The sequence below is a fragment of the Patella vulgata genome, chromosome 1 (assembly GCF_932274485.2).
Source record: "Patella vulgata chromosome 1, xgPatVulg1.2, whole genome shotgun sequence".
NCBI classification, from domain to species: Eukaryota; Metazoa; Mollusca; class Gastropoda; family Patellidae; genus Patella; species Patella vulgata.
The window spans coordinates 84,618,068-84,632,546 of NC_065879.2; the positions used below are offsets into that span (position 1 = coordinate 84,618,068).

The window sequence follows — 14,479 nt, forward strand, 5'->3', positions numbered from 1 at the left end:
GTGCTTTAATAGGATTTTTGTCTGTAGTTAGTTTCGTTTTGTATCGAACACACGGACAAAATTTCGCTAAATGGCATATCATGTTAATTGTCTATACGACACGTTCATGCATCTGAACTTTTGAACCCGGCATCAATCTAAATCACGTGACATGGTCAGTCTGACGTAATGACCGAATGGAGTAGATTTTACGCCATGGAAACCGCGGAATCACGTTTGGTTACATGGGGTCAAAGGGGATTCCTTCTCGTTCATGTTTTATGCATGGTGACCTGCGCATTTGTTGAGCATTTACCGTTAAGTTATTATTAGCCAGCGGCCATGTTAATCGATGACTTACACGAGGCCGTCTGCTTCAGACATCAGACGGGGGTCATGAACTTAGCGTTGTTGTGATAGTCATTATCAAGAGGTTAGATAATACCAAAACTATTAATGTAACACAGATTTTGATTGGATAACAAGGGGCACCCGTGTGTCAAAAAGATTAAGAGAGTGGTTTTATTCTAAGTCATCTAAAATGAGATCAAATTTCAGATGTAAACAGTTTTGTTATTTGAAACGGTTAGTAGTTACGCCATATTGCGTAATACGTCATCAGTATGTGAGCATTCCCAATCTGGAACAAAATCTCCAACGAAAGCAAGCAAAGAGAGTGCCAGAAATAAGTTGAACGTATATCTGTAATATCATGATATTTATTTGTTCTTCAATATCGATCGTCAAATTTACCTGTCTAGGCCGCGGTCAAATGGTTGTTGTTAACTATTGTAGGGACTGGTTACAAATTAAGAGACGAGAAGAGAGGTGGAATGAAATGAAATAGGGTATTATGTCCTACTGTTCTGCCCCGACTGGGCTAATGAAGACGTGCATACGCCATACAGAGTGCTATGCAGGAATCGAACACGCGACCCCAGGCTAGCGAGCCAGCTTAAATAATAATTTATATAAGATTTGAAGCCATACGATTGTATAAGAGCATCTAAATATCAGAGAAATAGTGTCAATTAAGGGTGAACGCTAGCTAACTTGCGACATGGCGACAGACGGGTGTATTGGGGTCATGAGTTTACAGTCCTGGTTGTTTCTCAGTGTATGCGACTAGACATTTAGCATTAATTTAGCCCCAAGTAGCTATTTACATGACGTAATATAACGAACAGCCTCTATTCAAAGGAGAGAACAAATCTCAGAACTAACAGCTGTTTTGAAAAATTAATGAACATTTTAGTATGTAATTAGTAAATATTTTAAGTCAAATAGAAATAAAATGAAGTGCAGGGCCGGTTTTTGGCACATTTTGACCAATTTCCACGCAATAAAAAGGGGACCCTCCAAGTCACCAACTTAAAAGTTTTCCAGGCAATCTGGCAGCAGGGCTACCGGGTGGTGTATTAATCAATTCCTAATTGTGATGTAAAGCACAGTTGGCCTAAAATATGAATGAATATATAGGCCTAGTTAAAGTTATTCGTATCCTGCAATGTATTCATATCCTCTGACTTCGAGCCTCCTAAATTGGGCCCCGAATTTTCTATATAACCGGCCATGGGGTTTCCTGCACCAGGCCCTCTGTCCTGCACAACCGGCAAGGGGAAACCTAGGATAAAAAATTCCAATGAATATAGCCACATTCCTTTATTCACAGGAAAAAAAGAAATCCTAAAATTAACAGCAACATTTAATTATATTTTTGTTTGCAATTGGCGAATTCTTTAGGCCAAATAAAAATAAAAAGACGTAAAATCAGATTTAACGTCTTGCTCTTCTGAACCAGCTGCACCCAGCCTTTTTCCGGCTTAGTTTTCTCTTGTCAGTGGTGCAGGATGGAGGGACTGACAAGGACAAAAACAGAGGTCCCGTGTAGTCATTTGCGTGCACATAAAAGATCCCTTGGCAGTTGGAAATCGATATAATAATAGGCCGTAGCGCCGATGTCCGGCCAAAATTTCCCTTATAGCACAGTATATGGTGTATGCCCGTCTTCATCAGCCCAGCAGGAGCGGAAAAGTAGGACGTTAAACACCATTTCATTTCATTTCCGCTCGGCATAACTGACAAGGGAAGGGGAAATCCAGCATAAAAAATCCCGAGGAATTTTCTCCACCAACACCAGGATACCCTGGTTAATGAGCATGCGCAACACACCCTTTGTTAGCGTGGCTCCTGCTAAGGACAGCTTGGTTAATGTGGATATTGGCATTGGTCGTGATAATAATTAAATGCACATTCTGATGGATGGCAATTAAGTGCAAATACATTTATCATCCTTTATTTCCCTTTGAACGGTTGGCACTAACTGGTATTGCGTGCCGACCTGTCTGTGTCGATCTAGTGTTTTAACGTCTGCTTTCACAGGAAAGATATCGCAAACAAGAAATGAAATGAAATGGGGTTTAACGTCCTACTGTTCTGCTCCTATGCTGGGCTAATGAAGACGGGCATACGCCATACAGTGTGCTATGAGGGAAATTTTGCCCGGGCATCGGCACTATCGCCTACTCTTATATCGAATTACAACTGCCAAGGGATCTTTTACGTGCATTCTAATGTATACACTGACAAGAGGGAACCACGCCGGAAAATCTCGATGAACTTTCTCGGCCAAAGCAGGGTTCGAATACCCGACCTCCATGCTAGCGAGCCAGCGTCTTACCCACTTAGCCACGTGATCCCCTCGCAGAACTAGAAGAAACTGATACTCCTTCCTGTATGTTAGAATATGATTTTGCAATATGTCCATTTGTGGTTAATGGCCAATGGATTGCTTTAGTGGAGATTTCTTTCATTGACCGAGTGTCGATCGGTCGTCAAATGCCCTTTTAAGTGATGTGATTCGTTAACCGGATTAGTTACGTAACGTCGGACGTCATCGCAGACGACAGCTATATTTAAACAAGCTTGATTAGTAATAAGTGGTGACATCAGATGATGACGTAACGCTACCATAAAGGGAAATGACGTCGTAATATGGTAATTAGCGATGGTTTTCCTGGCGTAGTTACAGAACGGCGCTACCTATAACAATTAAGATTTTCAAATAGCACCGGTATTATGATAGAAATTAGACGTGGCAACTCAGTTGGCTGCCATGTGGCAATTAGGCCTTTCATACCGTCAATACAAACCAACAAGTTATCACTAAGACAATATCTGAAATGAAATGCCTTTTAACGTCCTACTGTTCTGCTTCGATTAGCCTAAAGAAGACAGGCATATACGCCATACAGTGTGCTATGAGAGTAATTTTTCTCGGACAGCGGCACTACGGCTTACTGTTATATGAAATTCCCACTGCCAACGTGCACGAAAATCTATACATTGGGCCTCGGTTTTTTTCTTATCCGAACGACTAGACAGCTGTCTGTGCCATGCTTTCCGTCATGCACCACTGACAAGGGTAAACCACGCTGCAAAATGCCACAATCTGATTAAAATACAGATCTATATTTCGTTTCGTTTTTTTATACTTTCGATGGCCTACACTACATAAAGATCTGACCGGTTGTAGTAAAAGGTCGCCTCAGAGGTCGTACGAACGGCTTTTGACCCTATGACGTCAGACTTTGATTAATCAATCAGCGTTGACGTGTTTAGTGGTTTACCCACAGTTCCGTATATCACACGCCAAGAAGTCGCCGTAACACACCTTTCATTGGCTAATCCCTCACATCATCCAGAACGCAGGTTACATAACAGGTCTTTAAGATCCTAGTGTAGTACAGACAAAAAACCCGAAATTTTAAACTATAAAAAAACGAAACGAAATGGGATCTGTGTTTTAATCAGATTGGAAAATGCCGATGAACTCTTTCGGGAAACCCCAAAGAGAATATCAACAAAGGTTGTAACGACTACATTATTTACTAACACGTATTGATTGATTTGTAACAACGCTGTTATTGATGTGTCAGATGCAGTGAACAACCCGCATTCAGTAAATTCAACCAGCGAGGTCGTCGTGCTCTCATTTATGGCCATCCCTTGGCAGTATGAAGGTGATTAGCATATTAAACTGACATATTAACCAATAATGTTAAATCGGATTCTTTTATAACAAAACTGCTGCCCGGCCATAATATGGGTGGCCGAATGGTCAACGGAAGGTCTGTTATTGAGTCAAAGGCCTGGTTTCGATTCACCGCTTGTACGTGACAAGGAGTAGTGTCGCCTGACCAGCCTCGTGGGTTTTCTTCAGGCCCTCCGGTTTCCTCCCACTGCTAGGAATAAAATTGAACCATATGTTAGTCCCGAAATGACTTATTTTGTGCCGAGTGGACGTTAAACTCCATTTCTCTCTCTAATAGATGGACTTAGTTCGTGTCGAGTGGACGTTAAATCCCATCCCTCTCTCTCCCAATAATATTAAGTGTTGTGTTTCTCCCGTTAATCCTGTTTATTGCCATCGATTCCCTTCACGCTGGTTTAAACGACTCTCTCATATTACTGTGAGTGTATCAACCAGCCATTAAAATGTGCGCAACATTGCCGAGAACAAATCGTTGTTTCCTGAGACGTTGAGGTTCGTGGTACCAACATTTAATAATGTGTAGGATAAATCGAAGCAGAAACACAAACGCCCCCCTAACCGAAACGAAATACGGTTTTGATGCAACAGCTGGAACGTTGAAGATGGCATATTATGCTATGCGGAGTAGTATGGAGAGAGAGAGAGAGAGAGAGGATGAGAATTTCGGTTAGGCTATATTTCAACCATTATGGAATGTCTCGTGCATGTTCAGACATGGCCAATAGCCTCTGCAAATTTTCAATAAATACGAACAGACGGCTAAATCAACACGTGTAGTGACCATATGAGAAAGGTCATCTGCGGTCAACCATGCCAACTGGAGAATCTGACCTTTGATGGTGGCCAGCCTATGTTTAGTGTACATGTTTGTTTGGCCAACATGCCATGCTCCTTAACAGTCAGCATGTCTCGTTGTAGCCAAACTAAGCCGGTTGACCGACATTTTTAGTTCTAAATCGACGATAAAGTATACTTCGAGATGTCCTTGAAATATTTATTCCTCTTCCATTTAATAAATCTGAGAATGTTTATTTAGTAGAACTGCATTACAAAAAAGTATACCAATTTTTGAATATGGTGGCCATTCATCGCTCTCTCTCTCTCTCTCTCTCTCTCTCTCTCCATTCGACACAAACTAGGTCATTTCGGGACTAACATATGCTTCAACAATTTTATTTCAATGATTCACTTGCGCGTAGGCGTCTTTAGCAGTGGGAGGAAAACGGAGAAAACCCACGAGGTTGGACAGGCGACCCTACTCCTTGTCACGTACAACCGGGGAATGTGGCCATTCAGAATATCCGTGTTTTGCTAGAAATTTCCGCAAGCACGTCATACCTCATCCTCCTCTTCGAATTCCAACTGCCAAGGATAAGAATAGGTCGTAGCGCCACTGTACGAGCAAAATTTCCCTCATATGTATGGCGTATTCTCGTCTTCATTAGCCCAGTCGGAGTAGGACGAAAAACCCCATTTCAATTCATTTCATTTCCAGACCTGTCGTTCCGCACCACTGACAAAGGATAGTCGCCCTAGTAGCATGCTTGTCCAACACTGGGATCGAACCCGGGCCAAAGTTTATGAAATATTAATTACTCCAAATCATTTATTCTCACGACAAAACACATACCAAGGAATCAGCCGTGGGAGACCGTATTGAAATGACAAAAGATTCTAACAGTTCAAGACCTTGTCTTGTTGCGTGGGTAACAGTTCAAGGCTCTGTCTTAAGGCGTTGGGCAACAGTTCAAGACCTTGTCTTGTTGCGTGGGTAACAGTTCAAGGCTCTGTCTTGTGGCGTGGGTAACAGTTCAAGGCTCTGTCTTAAGGCGTTGGATAACAGTTCAAGACCTTGTCTTGTGGCGTGGGTATCAGTTCAAAACATTGCCATGGCTAACAGTTCAAAACATTGCCATGGCTAACAGTCCAATTCGATGTCGTCTAGTGTGACTAAGTCCTATTCGCTGTTTTGTGGCGTACATGCTAACAGTCCAAAACATTGTCTTGTGGTGAGGCTAACAGTATAAGTTCTTGTCATCTCGCATTACAGTCGATTCGTCTTGGTTTTCAGAGTCGACATCATGTGCATAATTGTGGTTCACATTTGCAGTGTCAAGACAGTATCCATGCATTGTTTGTTTATTCGGATGTCCATGCCAAATGTATTTACTCTACAGAGGAGATTGGGTGGCCGAATGATTAACACGTGGAGTCAGGTGGTGTGGCTTGATTTTGCGCGTGTACGTGACCAGAATTAGGATCGCCTGTCCAACATCGCGTGTTTTCTCTGGGTCCCCCAGTTTCCTCCCACTGCCAAAGACCTCTACGCGCAAGTAAATTATTGAAATGAAATTGAACCATATGTTAGACACAAAATGACGATGTCAGGTAACGGGATTAATTAACAGTTACATGGGATAGCTTATTGCAATAAAACACAGACAGTGATTGCGTGCGCTGTACGGAGTTCAAATTGCCATTGAAATCAGGTTGCCCGCTGTACGCCCTCGCATTAACTGAGCAAGAGTGGCCTTCATTGTTGTCTAAGGATTCACCTTTCAAACGGCTATTTATGTATTTTTGGTGATCAAGATATCTAAACGAACAATGCTTTAAAATCACACTAGCTATTTGTTTTATTGTCATGGAGACGAATAAGCGAAACCCATAGATACAAGATTTTCATATTATGCATATTTATAGCGGTCGCACATACTGGGAAATTTGAGGATGGTCATGAAATGTGTCACTAATTCAAGGATAAAGCTGAACCTCTTGAATTAGGTCAGAACCTCTTGAATTAGGTCAAAATAAAGTATTTGTCCACAGTACACAACTGATTTCTCCATTGACTTTAATGTAAATTCGCGTCTCTATGACTGGCTTGGACAGGCAACCCCACTCCTTGTCACGTACAACCGGGGATTCGAAACCACGGCAGTTAACTCAATGACCGGCCATCAAGCCCCCCTTTTTGTCCGGGTCCTCCGGTTTCATCCCACTGCTAAAGATCCCAACGCGCAAGTGACTTATTGAAATTCAATTGAACTTTATGTTAGTCCCGAAATGACCTAGTTTGTGTCGGGTGGACGTTAAACTCTCAAATTTGTAGGAAATGAAATGAAATGGGACTTAACGTCCTACTGTTCTGCTCCTACTGGGCTAATGAAGACGGGCATACGCCATGCAGTGTGCAATGATGGCATTTTTGTCAGGACAACGGCGCTATGCCCTACTCTTATTTCGAATACCAACTGTCAAGGGCTCTTTGACGTACACACTAATGTGTACACAGAACCTCGATATTGTGTCCCATCCGAACGACTATACTGACAAGTGGACACAGCGCCGAAAAGCCCGATGAACTTTCTCGGCCAACGCAGGGATAGGAACACGGGATCTTCAAGTCCTACTCACTGAGCCAACGTGGCTCCCCAAATTTGTAGGAATTAATGGTGTCCTGTGTTGATCTGATGATGTATTATTACTTCCGGTGATGATGACATGGGCCCTGAATGATAAAAGTTTTCCAGAATGTGATGAGGTCTTGGTAATGCATCGAAATATATCGTTTATTACCCTTTTAGATGGACGAACTTTCTAGAATCGTCATTTGAAAACTTCTTTCACGAAACTTTCTGGAAACCGTGTTCAGAAATAATTGGAAGGTTCTGGAGGGTTCCAGAAAAATTTTCTTTTTTTTAAAAAAAAAGATGAAGATAAAGTCCTTGTTTAATAATCAATAAAACGACATAGTACATGGTTCACATTACATTCACAGCGTGTAACATCATATCTTAGCATTACATTCAAAGTGTGTAACATCATATCTTAGAATCACATTAAAATTTCAAAACAATTATCATACAAAACACTGATTTAATATTGAAAGTTGTACTATATTTTTTTCTATAATTCATTTAGTATAACAAACGGAAACACAAAAAAGTAAAAGCAAAAAAAAAAAAAAAACCCCAAAAAACTAAACAAAAACAAAACAAAGCATTAAGATAGCTAGAGGTATGAAAGGAATACAAGAGGTATGCATACAATAATCATATTGTATAATCCCATTTATTTACTAAGGTTTCGTTTAATTCATTTTCTATCTTGGAATGTCTTAGAATTTCCTAAAACTATAAAAGTCGGACAGACCTTTCTCGGTACTTTGTACAGAATTCAAGGTTTGTCGTAAGTTTCTATTTGACCAACATGGTCTATGTTCCAGATAAACTGCACGTGTGAGTAAGGCGGTGGTTGTTCACTATCTAGGGCATTGGTTCTCAACCCTTTTTTGCCAACGGCACACCTTGGAACACATGACAAAATAGAGGCACACCTGGCTAAATATATATGAAAAATATTTGAATTTTGCAAAATTAAAACATGGCAAGTCATAGACGGCATACAACCGTAGACACAGACTAGTCATAAACACATAGAATGACTCAAACTGAATAAAGAAAAACACAGCTATGAACTGATCAGTAGACACCAGTGAATACTCAATTAGGATCACCTGGTTTTTCGCATTTTCTTAGTGTGCCATTAAACATTTCGCGGCATACTTAGGAAGATCTCGCGGCACATCTGCACACAGGTTGAGAATCACTGATCAAGGGTGTCCATAGTGAGATCCCCGTGTTGGCCCAGAAAGTTCATCGGGGTACTTCTTGTAACTGGTGCAGGATAGACTGAGGGGCTGCCAAGAAACAACGTCTAGTCGTTCGGATGGTTAAAGAACTTTGCAGCAGGAAATCAACGAAGAGAAGGCTGTCCGGGCAAAATGTTCCTCATAGCACATTTCTGTATGGCGTATCCGCGACATCATTAGTCCGCAAACCGCAATGCATTTCCTATCCTGGGAGTCGCTGGTTCGATCCCGGTGTTGGCTGTGAAAGCTGAGGGGCCTGACAAGGACAGCTGTCTAGTTGTTCGGATGGGACGAAACACCGAGATAACAATGTACACATTGGCGTGCACGTAAAAGATCTCTTGGAAATTGAAACTCAACATAAGAGTAGACCATGGCCGTCTTCGGCACCCACTAAACATTTCTTCAAAAAGATTCTCCCTGCTCAAACTTTCCTACAGAACCATAGTCAGATTCTGGATTAATTCAAATCGACAATTTTATTTTTGATCCAATGTAAAGAATTCCTGTCATAATAGATGTAAACGGATTAAAATACGATAATCATTTAATGATTTAATTTGAAAATGGAGAAGCTAGGCTGATTCTTGATTAACAAGTAACATTGCTGCCGTCAATACAAACCAACCTTACCACTAAAAGAACTGAAAAGATTCGGCTAATCAACTGACACAATTTGGAATCACCTAGTCACAAAACTCGATCAGTATATAGCTATGAAATCAAACGAACATATCGGTGGAAATGGTCTCTCAGGAAAGACAGTCGTAAACCGAAGTTGTTTCCAGCGCGGTTTCCTTCTTGTCATTCGTGTGGTAAGGAAGCCGGGCAAGGCACGGTGTCCAGTCGCATAGATATAATGAGAGAGAGAGAGAGAGAGATGAGGTTTAACGTACACTCGACACAAACATCATTTCGGAACTTACATATGGTTTAGTTTTATTTCGATAATCTACTTGAGCGTACTGGTCTTTAACAGTGAGAGGAAACCGGACGACCGTAGAAGCAGGGAATCGAAGCCATGCCACTTGACTCAATTGGACCTTATGATGCAACGCGCACACGTTTACCATTCGCCCACGTAGATTTAAACGGAAAGATGAAATGAAATGGAGTTTAACGTCCTACTGTTCTGCTCCGACCTGGACGAAAATAGGATCACGTTTGTTAAGCTGCTGGCTATGGAAGACAAAACAGCTCTTTATTCAGTGTTCTTATTGTGAAAAGTATATCGGTTAAATGTTTACCATTCTGCTCAATACGCACAAAGATTGAAAGTTCTTCATCATTATTATCTATACTAAATTTCAGCCTCGGGACAGCCCTAGTGTAGCCGCCAACCCTGGGCAGACTGACAGACAGACAAACAAACGATAGTGGCGATGGACTATCACTTCCGGTTTCGGAGTTATGCTGCTTCCGGTTCATGTCTATACACGTGCTACGCCGGGTCAACCGTTAGTATAAACATGTAATCAAATCATTTGATGGGCCTCTTTTTAATCCGATTGAATTCAAACAGGAAAACTATCTACTAAAATTTTATTTTATTTTCTTATTAAAGATACGGTGTTCGATCCCTGCATTGGCCGAGAAAGTTCATCCAGATTTTCCGGCGTGGTTCCCCCTTGTCAGTGTTGCAGGACGGAGGGCCTGACAATGACAGCTGTCTAGTCATTCGGATGAGACGAAAAACCGAGGTCCCGTGTACACATTGGCGTGCACGTAAAAGATCCCTTGACGGTTGGTATTCGATTTAAGAGTAGGCCGTAGTGCCGCTGTCCGGGCATAATTTCCCTCATAGCACACTGTATGGTGTATGCCCGTCTTCATTAGCCCAGTTCGGAGCAAAACAGTAGGACGTTAAACCCTATTTCATTTTATTTCATTTATTAAAGATACATTATAGAAGATAAGATAAAGAGCTGGAAGTTCTCACTATAATAGCTAAAAACTAGATAATGTAAAGGCAATTTGCTGAAAAAAATTCAGTCAAATATATCCACTATGAACCGAGAATTAAGCGATTGAAATTTCGACCTAGACTTGATCATCATTACTAAAGTCTCGGTCATCCATTTCATGATTAAATTATCAATGGAAGTCAAGCAGCAAATGGGATCATAATCCAGTAAATATCACAGGCTAGCGATGCCATCGAGAGTTGATTATGGTCTGGAAAAGTTAATTAAGGTCTAATTAATAATTTAGATAACATTTCAGGCTTAGAGAAAGACCTGCAATTGGCAGATTTAGCTCTTGCATAATGTATGTTTAAATAATCAGTTTCGGTACATTTTTGAGTGGATAAAGACATTAGATATTTGATATGACCAGGATCGTTGAAATCAAATAATATATTGTGCTATTTACGTTAACATTCCTGCACCAAATTATAGAGTTATGTGTTTGATGCACAGCTGTTGCGATTTATCAATATCATATTATCATATTCGACCAACAGGTCTAACAAATACAAAGGCCTAGAAAAATATACCTGTGTTTATGGTTACATGTAGGTCTATTTGGCCAGGCAAAATGGTGCCGTTCGGTCGGAATTTATTTGTATCTTTTTTTTTGTGACGTTTGTATTACGTATTATTGGTATTTTGGGCTTAATTACTGAGTACGGTTCTTCAATATAATACAGAAATGTCAGTGTTGAAATTAGTCGTAGGGTTGGGAATTGTGGAAACAAAGTTTACGGTCGGCGATGTCTGCTAAAAAATATGGTCGCCCTGGTAACCGTAAGCATGGGTATGTTTTATTGTGGCCTAATATTTCTCAAGCTCTATCGAACAGAAGACTTGGATTCCTTCATGGTAGGTTACATAAGAATACAGCTAATTCACACAGGACACGTAACGTATAATATTAGCAGTAATAAGCACTGTATTTCCACCATGGATTTAGGAGTTGATTTGTGAAACAAGCATCATCCAGTTGCAATATAATTAAGTATATATTCCTTCTCTTTTCCGTATTTGACCGATGAGTTTAACTGCCACATCTCCATACGGGGGCCTGTTTCACGAAATTTTAACTAAGATAAAATCCAAATTTTAGTAATTTGATTGGATAATATTAGATTGATATTAGTCCTTAGCCAATCAAAATTGAAGTATCTACTAAAATTTGGATTTTATCTTTAGTTAAAATTTCGTGAAACAGGGCCCTGATGTCTTATAAATTGTTTGAATGGCATTAAGTAATTGAACTGGAATATACGGGTCACAATTCTATGGAATATACTGTAATTACTGCTTAATTATTAATGCATCGCCATACAGTGTGCTATGATGGAAATTTTGCCCGGACAGCGGCGCTATGACCGATTTTTATATCGAATTCCAACTGCAAAGAGATCTTTTGCGTACACGCCAGTATTTACTCAGGACCTCGGCTGTTCGTACAATCCGAACGACTAGAATGCTGTCCTTGCCAGGCCCTTCATCCTGCACCACTGATAAGTGGAAACCACGCCGGAAAATCCCGATGATAATTGTCAAATGAACATCACCCTGTTTCAATATGATTAAGCTGTTAAAGAAAGGGTTAGGAAATGTGGACGGCCTACTGTTTTGATTGATTCCAATTATCTTGTTCGTCAATAAGAGTGGCTAATTGGGCAAGGCGCTGGCTCGCTAGACTGGAGGTCGGGTGTTCGATCCATGCATTGGCTGAGAAAGTTCATCCAGATTTTCCGGCGTGGCTCCCCCTTGTCAGTGATGTAGGACGGAGGGCCTGACAAGGACAGCTATTTAGTCGTTCGGATGGGACGAAAAACCGATGTCAGGTGTACACATTGGCGTGCACGTAAAAGATCCATTGGCAGTTGGAATTCGACATAAGAGTAAGTAGTGCCGCTGTCCGGGCAAAATTTCCCCGATAGCACACTATGGCAGATGCCCGTCTTTATTAACCCAGTTCGGAGCAGAACAGTAGGACGTTAAACCCCATTTCATTTCATTTATTTCGCCAATAAGGGAAATGATGTTAATTAATATGAAAAAACTTCATGTGTTCCATTATTACTTTTACACCAAAGTCACATTATCGTCATCTGGTACCGCCTCTACGACAACTATAGTATAGTATAGGCTATGATAAAGGTCCCACTATCCTACACCGAGACGGGCGTATGTCATTCAGTGCTATAGGGGATATTGTGTCTGGGCAGCAGATTCGAGGCCTATATCGAATTCCAACTGTCACGGATTTTTTTTACGTGCACGTTAACGGTGCACTTGACCTCCATATAGTGTTGTTCTGAATATGGTATCATTACTAAAATTAAGCTGCAGTTGCCGAGTGTTGTCAGTGGTAAAGGGTTGACGTATAGTCGTTCGGATGGGACGTAAACCCGAGGTTCCATATAAACATTGACAGTTAGAATTCGAAACAGGCCTCATTTCCCCAGTCGGTTAACAAAAGTAGGGCGTTAAACCTCGTTTCATTTAAACAGAAGATTGTGCATCCAGGGCCATAACTAGCTCAGAGCAACGAGGAGGGCGGGAGGTGTTCTCAGGGGTGCCGTAAACTTGACGGACAATGTATATCTATTGTTTTTATGGTCGACGATATTTTAACAAGGAGGAGGGGGATCATAATTTGTACATGGGGGGTGGGGGGGGGTTCGCCCACCCTGCGCCCCCACCCCACCCCTAGTTACTGGCCTGTGTGCATTACTTGACTTACAAAATTCAGTTCCGACAATGCCGTGTAGAATAATATTACAGACTGTGGAAAACATCTAACGTTTGCCTAAATGAGCGAAATGTAGCTTATGCTATACAGAAATGAAATGAAATGGGGTTTAACGTCCTACTGTTCTGTTCCTAACCTGGGCTAATGAAGACGGGAATACACCATACAGTGAGCTATGAGGGAAATTTTGCCCGGGCAGCGGCGCTACGGCCTACTCTTTTAAGTCTTATATCGAATTCCAACTGCCAAGGGATCTTTTACGTGCACGCCAATGTGTTCACGGGACCTCGGTTTTTCGTCCCATCCGAACGACTAGACAGCTGTCCTTGTCAGGCCCTCAACCCTGCATCACTGACAAGGGGGAACCACGCCGGAAAATCTGGATGAACTTTCTCGGTCAATGCAGGGATCGAACTTATGCTATACGCTTGTCTTGTGTAATTGTTTGTGTGTGGTGTGGCCCCCTGCACTTGCTATATAATATGTAATGAATTTGAATATCATTATGTTTCATTAATTTATTTTACAGAAACTCGTTACAGAATAAGAAAAAAAAATGAAAGAAAAAAAAAAAAAAATTCCGACGAGACGGATTTGAACCATCGACCTAAGGATGACAGATTTCGATAACCACTACAGTCCTCCGCTCTACCAACTGAGCTATCGTCGGGTTACATCAGCTGGAAAATTTATCGAGCCATTCCTTGATGTAGTATTATTAGTTGCATTTTCACAAAATACAAGTTGTTTTGTCACTGAACAGCGATCTTAAATTATACTTATAATATCCATGACATTCAAAACCCATTTGGCTCAACACGGTAACAGAATGTTTACAAATATTATTAACACATCAATGCTAGTGCGCATGTCTGAGTTAGAGCAGCGTGTGTGTTGTCTCGAGACGATAATCAAAGTGTAGGCTATTATTGCTCGAGGTTAAATATACGTAAATAATTTTCTTAAACATGCCAATAACTTAGGAAACAAGGGTATTATACACAGAAATGTATCTTAAAAGTATGACGATAAATAAATGCACACACAGCCTTTTTAAGTCTATACTAATACTATAGCTTAATCAC

General features: G+C 41.0%; 1 long non-coding RNA gene and 1 other non-coding gene across 2 annotated transcripts; one reads left to right on the plus strand and one right to left on the minus strand.

Annotated features, from left to right (window-relative positions):
• Positions 1-11,506: 11,506 nt before the first annotated feature.
• Positions 11,507-14,154, plus strand: LOC126821192 (uncharacterized). Its single transcript, XR_007680296.2, has 2 exons — positions 11,507-11,645; positions 13,924-14,154. It is a non-coding gene; the product is annotated as an uncharacterized LOC126821192 (long non-coding RNA).
• Positions 13,974-14,064, minus strand: Trnay-gua (transfer RNA tyrosine (anticodon GUA)). The gene is given in 2 exon segments: positions 13,974-14,009; positions 14,028-14,064. It is a non-coding gene; the product is annotated as a tRNA-Tyr (tRNA).
• Positions 14,155-14,479: the final 325 nt, after the last annotated feature.